We start from the raw sequence: 12530 nt of genomic DNA on the forward strand, positions 1-12530 counted from the left end.
TTTTTTATATTTATGTGTTTATATTCAGAGGTGGAACTGCTGGATCATATGAGTTCTATGCTTACTTTATGAGCAACTGTTTTACTCTTTTCTGTAGGAACTGCACCATTTTACTCAATCTGCAATGCACAAAGTTTCAAATTCTCTATATTCTCTTCCACACTTCTTCATTTTTTTAGTTTTGGGGTCTTGTTTTTATAACAAACATCCTAGTGTAGGAGAGCAAAGTAGTGTCTCTTTGGCTCTTAATTTGCCTTCCCCTAATGATAAGTTAAATAGCTTTTGCTTTAGCCAGACTTAACATCTAAACTGACTTGTATATCTGAAGCCAAAATAAAAATCCTTTGCTAGTAGGGATGGAGAAATAGTACATGGTTGAAGTGCTTACTTGACATTTCTGATTTGGCACCACATAATGACCCCCAAGCACCATCTGGATTCAATCCTGAATCTAGAGCCAGAAATATCTCTGAATATCTTTGGGTGTGGCCACTACGCCCCTACCCCAAATCCTTTGCCTGATCCCATATGGCATTTGGTTAAATAGAAGTTAAGTGCCATCAAAATCAATCCAAAGAAGGGCTGCTTGATTATCTTTCCCTGAATCTCTGTATATTGATGGGGAAGTCTCTGCTCTGAGTACCTGTAGGTCCAATTCCAGATGTATGGGTGGAGCACCCCTCTGTGAGTCCCACCATCTCTGAGGTAGAGAAATTTTCTTCAAATACAATGACTCGTGCCTATTTGAGGGAAGTTTGACATTAATTTCTAAGAGGTGCCATCTTTTAGTTCAATGTATTTCATGGGTCACATGATCTCCAATTCCTAAGGTGACACTTAGGATAATTTTATGGCAAATTGAATCCCAAATTACAGTCCCTAAAGGGGTCTGTATTAATAATGGTCTGTAAGAGCACAGCAGGGGAGCCAGAACTGGATTACTTTGCAATCAAATGTGGTTACTAATGTACATTTCAGTAAGACCAAGAGAGAATGTATTTAGTAAGACTTGAGTGGTGATTTTTTTTTCTTTTCAGAAAAAGAAAACTAAGTTTTCATAGCCACCCTGGATTATTAATTTTTCAAAAATTATGATTTTTTATGAGTTGGGATTTCCTTATAGTTGAACTAAACAATTTGGCCTATTATGAGTGAACTGAAATGACTTTTTTTAAAGGCTCAACCAGATAGGATGTTTTATATAACTGATAGACACCTCATTCTTAAACGTGAGAAACAAATGCCTCTAGCATAGCAGAGTGTGAGAACATCTGGTTAGGTAATTACTAAACGAAATCTCTGAAAACAATTAGCATTCATTCAGAATTTGAATGACTTGTGCATGTAGCATCTTAGATTTTATAAGATATTTTTAAGGCAACAGCAAGTAGATTTCCTAAGAGAATCACCTAGTGAAAGCTGATATTTATATTGATATTATGTGACATCCAAAATCATTAATGTGGAATGAAAATGAGAATTGGATAAGAAAATTGATGTCCTATCAAGCAACATTATCCTGGGGGTTATAAGTATTGAATTCTTACTCTATTCTTATAAAGATTCAAGAATATAGAATCTGGAGGTCAAGTGCACAGAGAACTTGTGCTCTTGGACTACACTCAATGGGCTTATTTCTTCAATATGTAGATACACATTTCTAAATAATATTAAATATTAAATATTATCAAGCTCTTTTTTCTTATTTTCTTTAAAAACTTCAGACTTCTGGGGCAGGAATGACAGTATAGAGGTACAGCACTTGCCTTGCACACAGTTGACCTCAGTTTGATCACTAGCATCCCATATGATTCCCTCCAGGACCCTCCCCCCAATAAACTACCAGGAATAAACCCTGAGCAAGAGTTGGGAATAAGCCCTGAACACTGCTGGGTGTGACTTAAAAAGCAAAAACAACATAACTACCAAACAAACAAAATGACCCTTCAGATTCCCAAGCCAGAGATGTAGTTTTGTTGTAGAGCCTTGTATATGTGAAGCCCTGAATTTACTATCAAAAATAATAAAATAAAATAAAATACTTTCAGACTCCCTATTATGAGATAATTGGATCCATTTATCCAGTGAATATATATTGAATACCTGTTCTCTGCAAGGAGGTGAGGGGGACACAGAATAGTTTTGCACAATCAGAACCTACAGTTTAGTAATGAAGACACTTTTGAGCATGTAGAAACTATCATAGAGATAATCCACTTTCTCAATCAGCAAATACTTGGCTCCTGAATAGACCCTAGAGATTCTTTTTTGTTGTATTTTGTTTTGAGGGGCCACTCCTGGTGGTGCTCAGGGGTTACTCCTGACTCTGCACTTAGAAATCACTCCTGTCAGGCTTGGGGGACCATATGGGATGCTGGGTATCAAACCAAGGTCCATCCTGGGTCATCCATGTACAAGGCAAATGCCTTATCCTTAACAGGAGTGAAAAAAAAATTAACTTGCAAGAGGGACAGCCTGGGAAAATGAAGAAATAAACTGTTTTTCTAAAATTCATATGTTTACATCAGTAGCTTAGTATCTTCCATATCTTACTACTTCCTTGGTACCTCCAAATGTGACTTTTGGGAGAGAGGGACCTTATTAGAGATGAGTAAGTTAAAATAAGTCTCTCAAAGTGGACCCTAACCCAATATAACTAGTATCCTTTATTTGAAGAAGACATTGGGTACATTAAGAAATAAATACTAGGAACTGGAGCAATATAACACAGCATGTAGGGTCTTGCATGTGACTAGGGTTGATTCCTCTCAGTCCATATGGTTCTTCAAGTTGAGAGCAGAACCAGGAGCACTGGTGGGTGTGGCTCAAAAATAAAAATAAATAAATAAATACTAGGGTCCAAAATCACAGAGGAAAGAGCATGTTTAAAAACAAAAACAAACAAACAACAGCAACAACAACAAAAAAAAAACAGCAATAGGGTAGCCATCTTTAAACCTGGAAGAAAGACCTCAGAGTTCCAGTATGTGACCTCAAGCTTCCAACCTCCAGAAATGGGAGGAAAATGCATTTCTGTCATTTATCTGCATAGTGAACTATTTTTTCCACTGTAACCCACCTAGCAAATGAGTCTATATTAATTATTATTTCTATTGGGATTTCTTTTTTAATTATCAGAAGTTCAGAAAAGTTACAAAAACTAGTCAAATTTTTTTTTCCTGAATTAAGAAGCAATTCCTGAGAAAATCTGTTGCCTGGGCATGTGTGATGTGGCAAAAAGGACTAAGAGATTTCTTATGTTCTGTCTCTCCGGTATAAGCTTTGCAAAGAAAAATCCTGCTGTATCCAGTGATAACTCCACTAAAAAAACATAACCTGAGTTTGCTGTCGACATAGTCTGTTGGACATCTCCAGCCCTGCCCCCATTATGAGGTCCAAGGAGAAAACCAAATCAGTCATGTCCACTAGTTCTGATTCTGCCCACACTCCCACTCTGAGCCTAGCACTCTATTCGCCCACACTTCTACACTCATATATTTATGGTGGCAGTTATTCCTCTGGTGCCCTGCAAACTATTCATTAATTCTTCCTGATTCTTTCAAATATTTCTTCTCTGCTTTTGAGCACTTGTTCATTCTCCTAAAAACCTTACACCAAAGCTGCTTTTTGTTTTGTTTTGTTTAATTTTGGGGCCACACCCGGTGATGCTAAGGAGTTACTCCTGGATATGCGCTCAGAAATAGCTCCAGGCTTGGGAGATCATATGGAATGCCAAGTATCAAACCCAGGTCTGTCCTGGGTCAGTCACGTGCAAGGCAAATGCCCTACCACTGTGCTATCAACAGCTGCTTTTTAATAGTTATTTTACTCCATAGTAGACTCCAGATATCTGAAGGAAGTTTCTTCCTATTCTCTAGCCTCAGCTACTTGATGCTGTACTTACTTAACTGTAGGTAGTCATTGAAAAAAAAAAAAAAACTGCCTTAAGAACTATGGGCCAGACATTATTAGGTAGGCAAGAGGCAGGCCTTGCCTGTGGCAGGGAAATTCTCAGGCCAATAGGGAAAAAGAGAGAAGGTAGTGGAGTGATCCTTTCAAAACTGGAAAGCCTCTCATTTGACTGGGGGTGATGGATTTTGCTAATGGAACCTTGTCAGGGCAGGTGTGGAAGACACTGTTGCTAGACTATAAGCTCCTTAAGGGTTTGGAATGTCTGCTTCTTTCACTGTTGTCTCCCCAGCCTCTAGCCTGACACATTGTGGTAACCAATAAATATTTGTACAATGAATGCATAAATGAAACGAGAGCCAAGTCCTCCCTCTCTTTTCTTTTTAAATGCCTCTCCCACCTACCCTCTCACTTTCTGGCTCTTCCTAGTCCAAAGAGCTGAGCTAATACTTACCTCAATGAGGGTGGTGCTGAAGATCAAAGGTGATAATAAATATGAGGACACTTACTGTTCTATAAAAGGCTCTATAAACGTGAGTAGTTGCAATTCACTGCTTCTTCAAGGAGTGTTGGGGAAGTGCTGTGGCGATGACCTTACAGGGGTTCAGATGCCCTCAGGACCTACTTAGGCTCCTGTCAAAGCAGGAATAAAAAATGATTCGAGCATTCTCGATTTACCATTCTTTAGAAGTTTCGTGGATTTTAATAAGGACCTTAGAGATTCCTCCCTTTGCAACTAGAAAAGAATAATTCAGGTGCAGTAATTAGGGTTCCTGCAGTCACTGTTCGTGTGGACCAGGCCTAATGAGGATTTTCTTTTTCTCTGTCTAGACTGTCCCAAAGGGAGCTCTTATTAGAAGGAAAGGAGATACAGTCATGGTGGGCCAGTAGCCTGCGTTAGGAGATTCTCCAGAGACCAGCAGCAATAGGATGTGTGTATAAATAGACATGGAAAGAGGCTCCCCACAGCACACATGGGGCGCTGGGGGTGGGGGGCTGAGCATAGCTCAGAGAGCAGAGAAAGGTTGTTCCAAACCTGAGTGATTGGCTCAGGAGGCTGCACAGAGATGCCTCTTGGAGCAAGTACATCTCTTATCTGAGCATGAGACTGAAAATGGGACTCTAAGAGCTGCTTCCTCCAGCTCAAAATCCTTCTGAGTTGATAAATTGGTTGTCATTCACTAGTCGGGATTAGATAGGGACTTGGGGGGGGGGGGAAACCAGAGGGTCTCAGGAGAAAGCTTAAGAGCCCTCCGGCCTGAATTCACTCTCTTCTCTTCTGGATGCTCCACCTCCTGCTGGCTCAGAATTGTGCAGCTCAGCAACAACTACCGGGGTTCTTTGAGACAAGGAATGGAGGGTCCAGGAAAAGAGGAAATGGTCCTCTCATATATCCACAGGGGGAGACCAGACTGCGACAGAAAATTGCCAGTGTGTATGGAGCCGGATTTCAGGAGATTCCACCCAACCTCGTCTCACTGGGAAAATCCCTAGCCCTCTGGGTTTACCCCATGATTCTAGTGTGCAGTTCAAAGACATGCGGGACACCGGCGGTGCCTTGGGGTGAAGAGCCTAGTGAGTTGGGGTGTGCCCTCCCTTCCACTGCTTTGAACTCTGGAAGAGCACAGGTTGATGCTCAAAGTTCGGGGTTTCTTGTCTTGGGGCTCTAATCAACCCCTTCAAGTGGTGAGGTGGTGAGTGGTTCTCACAGTGGTGAAGCCTAGCCCTTTCCCCAGTGGTCAGGCGGGAAGGGACGCCAAGAGGTAGCAGTGGGGACCCGACTAGATTAGTCCTAGTTCTTTTGAAAATGATGCCTTGGCCTGTCTCTCCAGAGAGCCTATTGCTCTTCCTTCAGGATAGGGCTGGTATTGTTCTCCATGGATGGAAATGTGCATGAAGCACACGAAGGTCCAAACCCAGAAGTTCTCTTAGACTACTCCCCTAACCTTTTGGATTCATTGGGTTCATTTCTACATAATGAGGAGCCAGGGGTCTTTCCTGTCTGTGACTCCAGTTCTGCACGGTGTGTGTAGGAGTTGCTTAGCTTTGTTGTTGTTTTTTTTAAATATTATTCATTTAAAGAAAACACATCACATAGTTTACATAGCTGATCATAATATATTTGTTTCCAGATACGTGAAAGCAAAGTTAGTGAAAAACAATAGAAAAAATGGAAGAGAAGAAAAAAAATAAAGTAAAAAGATATAGTAGCAAGCAAATTATTGTATCTCCAAAAAAATTAATTACTACAATGGCAGGTTTTGTAAGCTTTTGTTGTTAGCTGTACATTCTGTTAAATTGGGGTGTTCCTTTAGGGATGACAGCATCAAACAAATAAAGTTTAATGAATACTTACTATTACTTTTAGGGGCATGTACTCATGGCAGTAAGATATGGAGTAAGGTTGTCTACACTAGCTCCAAAAAGCCTTGGGGATATCAACCTCAAAACCACCATAAGATTGATGTCCCCGAAAGAAATCTCAGAGGATCATTGATGAGGCAGGGCTCTTGGAGAATGGTGATTCTGGGTGATGGAGGCAGCAAAGGTGGCTTTTCTAGGACAGGGGCTTGACTCACCCTCTTTTCCCACGATGGCAAACTTTCTGCTGCATGGGCCCATGTCGCCATAATCTTTCATGGTTTGGTTTACATCCCATTGGAGAAAGAGTGAGTCTATGGAGCTGGCCTGGTTCAAACACGGCAAACTGCATTTGTGGGCATGGTTGCAGCTGTCAGCTTCCCAAAAGAAGGATGATAAGATGGGAGGGTACCTAAACTCACTCCAAAAAGCCTTGGTGATATCAACCTCAAGCCACCCAAAGTATGGTCAGATTGGTGTCCCTGAAGAGACTCGTAGTGGGTCAGTGATAAAGCAGGGCCATTGGGGAAACTGTAGAACTTAGCTTTTGTGGAATCCTCCATCCAAAAGTGGCTAGTTTGCCTGTGAAAGGCCAGAATCAGGAGGATTCTATTCATTCTCCTAAAGTCTCTACATAAGTATTTTAAATCTCATTATCCAAATCCCACGAGGAGGCTCCTAAATAACATATAATCATTTATAAATTATTTTTTAGTAAAATAAGAGAAACTAAAGACATGCAGCTAACTGGGGAAATATTAGAAGCTCTATTCTACTTGCCTGAGGAAGATAGAGAAATCAAAGCAAGCCAAGGCCTTGTCCCTTATAGAGAGAGACCTGGTGCTATTTGGTGCCATGCCTTGCCCATTTAGTGAATGGCTGGGTGTTTCTGCCTTCAGAGTGGATGTCTGTGAACCTGTTGTGCAAGAATCTCAGTATGTACACAGATAGGCAGTTGGATTTCACCAGAGCTACTAGGATGAGTCCCCATAACTACTGTGTACGCTTGTTGACTGACATTATTATATGGTGGCAGAATCCCTCCAGAGACTTCCTTTCATTAACCATTCTATCTAGGGAACAAGATAAGGTAGAAGAAACATGCATTCCATCTCTTTCTAAGAGAAGAAAGCCAATTCACTGATGTCTATGAAAAAATGGGCAAGGTCTTTAGAGATGGAACCGGAGTTGAGTCAGTTTGCCATGTGCATGGCTGATCATTGTTCAACCTCTGGCACCATCTGTGGTCCGTCACTGCCAGAAATAATAACTGGGCACTGTGCCAAGAATAGTCTGAGCTTAGTCAGGTGTGGCCCCCAAACAAAAATAAAACAACAAAAATGGGCAAGCTTGTGTTCCATATGGTTGACCGGAGCTTGATCCCCAGCACCATATGAATTCCCAAGCATAGGGCCAGAAGTAGCTCTGGAGCACCTCCAGGTCTTCCCCACCCTTTTCTTTCTGCCCAAAGCCTAAAGAATTGGCTGGGTAAGGAGACCCAGAAAGAAGCTCAGTCTGGGGAAAGAGTGCAGCAGGCTTCCGGAAGAGTCTAATTATTAAAACAAATGTCTGCTACTCCACTAGCTCACATGTGGTGAACACTTAGCAGATTCTGACTTTTTTTTTTTTTTACATACAGCCTCTTCTTTTATCTTCAGAACATATCCAGCAGGCCCTAGAGCAAGAGAGATTAGGCTTCACTCTTGCCACACAGGCAAGGAATATGAGCCCAGAATGCTTGGAGACTCCCTCAAAGTCAATTGCAAGTCTCAGTTCTCAGCCCAGGCTTCATAATTCTTTGGCCAAGATGTGAAATGTATGCCAAATCTTCCAGTAAGCTTTTTGCAAACATGTATGTTTATAATGGATATAAAATTCTCTTTCTGAAATTGTTATCCAAACTGCCTGAATCTTCACACTTATTTTGTGCCCAGTATGGAGCTAAACCTGGGAACTATACAAAGAACTTTGGAAAAGTAACAAAATCAGCTGCCTCCAAATATACCATTTCAGCTTTTGGATTATTTTGAGGTAAAGATATTGAAAAATTGCAAAATTAATAATCTGATGTATTTGTTCCTAAAAACAGGAGATAAGGAAGTTGACTAAGGTGGTAGAACTAGTTCCCAAAATATACTATGCCTGAAACTCAATGATAAAAAAAACTTTGTAAATCATAGTATCTTCATTAAAAATAAAAATTTTTGAGGGTGGGGGATATGGGATGCAAGATGTGAATGGGGGTCGAGGGAGGACAAATTTGGTGATGGGAACTCCCCTGATTCAACATTAATGTGTACCTAAAATATTACTGTAAAAATATGTAAGCCACTATGGTAAAAATAAAAATTATATATATACAAAATAATAAAAAAAAGTTTTAAGAAACCCCATGAGATAAACTCCAGATAAAATGGACATCTTCTTCTTCTTCTTTTTTTTTTTTTGGTTTTTGGGCCACACCCGGTAACGCTCAGGGGTTACTCCTGGCTATGTGCTCAGAAGTCGCTCCTGGCTTGGGGGACCATATGGGACACCGGGGGATCAAACCGCGGTCCGTCCAAGGCTAGCGCAGGCAAGGCAGGCACCTTACCTTTAGCGCCACCGCCCGGCCCAAAATGGACATCTTCTACCAGGAGAATAGGAACATTGTTATGACAAAGGACATGAAGCTGAGATTTAGAGGCTTTTTCAAAACCAGTAATTTCTATTAGCCTCCTCCTACATTTTGTTTCATTTTTTTTTTTCAAAATTGCCTCTTTTATTCAAGTTAATCCGAAAGCATTTAGATTTTGCCACATCTTAGTGTCTTTATTTCTTCATAAGGCTCCCATGTCACATAAGATTTAGAATAGGGAGCTGGAGAGAGTTAGTACAGTGGGTAAGGTTGCTTGCCTTGCACGTCTCTGACCCAGGTCTGATCTCCAGTTGCCATGTTACCTCCAATGCCCTGCCAGCAGTTAAGTTATCCCTAAGTGTAGAGAAAGACGTAAGACCTACACACCACTAGATGTGGTCAAAAATCCAAATAATGCCCCCAATCTTGGATTAATTAAATATATATCATTTAACAAACAGATAAAATAGTTTTTATTCTGTTCATCTGTTGTACATCAGCTAAATTCTCAGCCATCAAAGATTTTAGGGGGAAGAAATCAAGTTTTGTGTCCAATATAGTTCCATATAGTCAGTATTTAGGATAGAATAAATGTATATTTGATACAAAAGAATGAACCTTCTGCACTGCCACTCGTCCATGTGGGACCCCTTCATATTATGTTTGTAAAATTAAAAAAAACATAACTTGTATTAATGAAGTAGAAGATTAGTGAGAAAGAGAGTTATTTTTCTGCTCATCAGAGATTTCTAAGTTTTATTCAGGGTGGGAACTTTAAAGTACGGCCATTTTCTGTGTGCATAAAATGTCCTTTAATGTTTTATTCTTCTCTGGTTACAGCTATTTTGTGTCAATGACTTTATTTTAAAGGACTTGGAGGTAAAAATAGAGATTTATGCTCAAGATATTTATAACAGTATAATATATCATGGTATAACTTATTGTTCTTAATATAATTTGTCACAGAAATAATGGGGAATAATTTTAAGGCCCACTGACTGAGAATTGAAATGCTTAAATTATGGTCAACATACGTGGTAGAGTATTCTGCAACATTGAAAAGTCACCTGTCAGAGCATGTGGGAAATAAAAGTGCATGGCAGGATTGTGAAGAGGAAAAGAGCAAATTCTAAAAGGGTTAGAAAAGTTCAGTAAGTTCCCCAAAATAGTAATGGTGGTTCTCTCCAGGGTGCAGTTAACCTTTACTTTTTGTTTCTAACTTTTCAAAGGTTCAGCTCTCAAGGCCTGGCAAAAGAAAGGAAGATAGAGAAAAAGTCCTCTTTCTCTTTAGAACTCTTTCTCTATCTTCCTTCTTTTGCTAGGCCTTTAGAGACCTATGGCATTCCTGGACATCTGAGTTACGATATGAAACCTTAATTTTGAGTTTTTATTCTCAGCATACACAGAAAATAAGTCTGAATCTATGGCTGGTGGTATAGGAAGAAGTCCAGAGGATGTGTTTGTACATGGAGCAAACATTGAAAAATAAAATCCAAACTTGAGGCTGAAGCAATAGCACAACAGTAGGGTGTTTGCTTTGACCCAGGACGGACCTGGGTTTGGATCCCTGGCATCCCATATGGTCCCCTATGCCAGGAGCAATTTCTGAGTGCATAGACAGGAGTAACCCCTGAGTGTTACTGGGTGTGGCCCAAAAACCAAAAAAAAAAAATTCAAACAATGTACTACTGTATGATCCAATGTACTATCCAATGTGCAAGTGGACCTGAGCTTCACTGTGGCATTTGGCCAACTTTTTCTTTTGGAAAGGCTAGCTACTCCAGGGGAAGCTTACCTCTTGGGTGGGGCATGGCTTAGAGTGACACTGCTTGGTAACTTCTCTTTCTGATTATAGGAGACCAGAGCAGAGCCTATCTCAGTTCTTCAGAAGTTAATTTCACTCTATAGGAGTAAATTAAAAAGGGCTTCAAGGTGACTCCCTCTTCTTGCCCTCTCAAAGTTTGGTCTGAGAAAACACTTCTAGATGTGGGCCTGATCAAGACCCCAAAATTAAGAAAAAGGGACACGTGTTAGTAAAAATTTTTATTCTATATAGTGGTTTATTTGCCTGTTTGTAGTGGGTTCTTTATTTGGGGGGGGCACACCCGGAGGTGCTCAGGAGTTACTACTGGCTCTGTACTCAGAAATCGCGCCTGACAAGCTTGGGGAACCATATGGGATGTCTGGAATCAAACCCAAGTTGTCTTTGTGCACGGCAAATGCCCTACCGCTGTGCTGTTGCTCCAGTCCCTTACCTGGGTTCTTAAACCTCAAGGTCTGTTTTATTAATCAGCAGCCAGCTGTATATAGAACAACGCATATACTTACTAGTTTGATACTGTATAAATTATGGGTAGTAAACATAGTATTTGAAGGTTAATCTTTTTCATCTCTTGGAGAGAGAAGAAGGCCTGAAGGCCATGGTTGGTCTGTGGTAGGAGATAAGACCATGTCTTAATAAACCAAAGGTTTGAGTTTGATCAAGTTTGAGCCTTTCCTTTTGACTGTGAATTAGGGACCTTAGTCATTTGCAAATAGAGACCTTTGATACTTTTGTTAAGGAATTTTTAAATTCAAACAGACCCTTTTCTGGTTGTTTTTTTGAAAGTGATCCCTTCTTTCACTCATTCATATTTGAGTTTCCAATCTGTTGTATGTAGATAATGGGGATAGGATATGAGAGAACAAGAGACAACATGGGTGCTAGGAGCAAACACCAGAGGCCAATAAGCCACTAGATTAACACTCCAATTATACTCTAAATGCTTTTGTGGATTTTCTAAAAACAAAGCTCTCAGGTTTGCTCTTTCCAGTCTCTTTGACACTTATCTATCACCTCTATATGTCTCTTTGCTTGATATTGGCTTTCTTTTTTCAAGCTTGTATTTTCTCTTAAACATTTATTCCTTTCTTTCTTATCCTTCAATCTTTCTAAAGTAAGTTTTTTCAATAAATATTCTATTTCATCACACAAACCAACAAAATCCAAAAACTATCTCCCTCAGTTCTCTTCCAAAGCTTTCAATAAGAAAAACAAGTGGATGTTAAAGACCTTCAGTGAGACATGGGCTTTTACTTCATTTAAGGATGGTCAGTTCAATTTGCTTTTGCTAGAAAAAGCTAACAGCATGCTTTAGTTTTTTGATGTCCTTTTTATTCTATCCAGTGACTTGTTGCCTTGCTAGAGAGTGTGTAAATATTCTGAGTATGAAAGGACAGAATCAAAACAATAAGGGTAAAAATAAATTGCAATTTTGAGACTTATGATCTAAAAGACAAATACAACCCAAGACATTATTGGATAGTTTTTCCTGAGAGGGAAGAGTGAAACAAAGTTTAGATGTTGCCTTTATGATTTCTCTTCTCCAGAGAAAAGGTCAGAGTTAGATAGTACTTTTATTTTCTCTTATACTGAAGGCATTATTTCTGGAAAATTCTGTAACTTGCAGAATGTATGGTTTCTGCTAGAGTGATTCAATGAAAGCCCCAGAGGCTATGATGTAGGATTTAGAAAGAAGACAAATAGGAACAGGAACCTCATGGATACAGGCTCAGGCCAACCTGGCAGAGTAGGAGACAGGTTCTGAGTGGAATTCTCACAGAAAAAAAATGTGCGCTTGCTCCCAGTGCTCCAGAATTATCT

The sequence above is a fragment of the Suncus etruscus genome, chromosome 7 (genome assembly GCF_024139225.1).
Source record: "Suncus etruscus isolate mSunEtr1 chromosome 7, mSunEtr1.pri.cur, whole genome shotgun sequence".
Lineage (NCBI taxonomy): Eukaryota > Metazoa > Chordata > Mammalia > Eulipotyphla > Soricidae > Suncus > Suncus etruscus.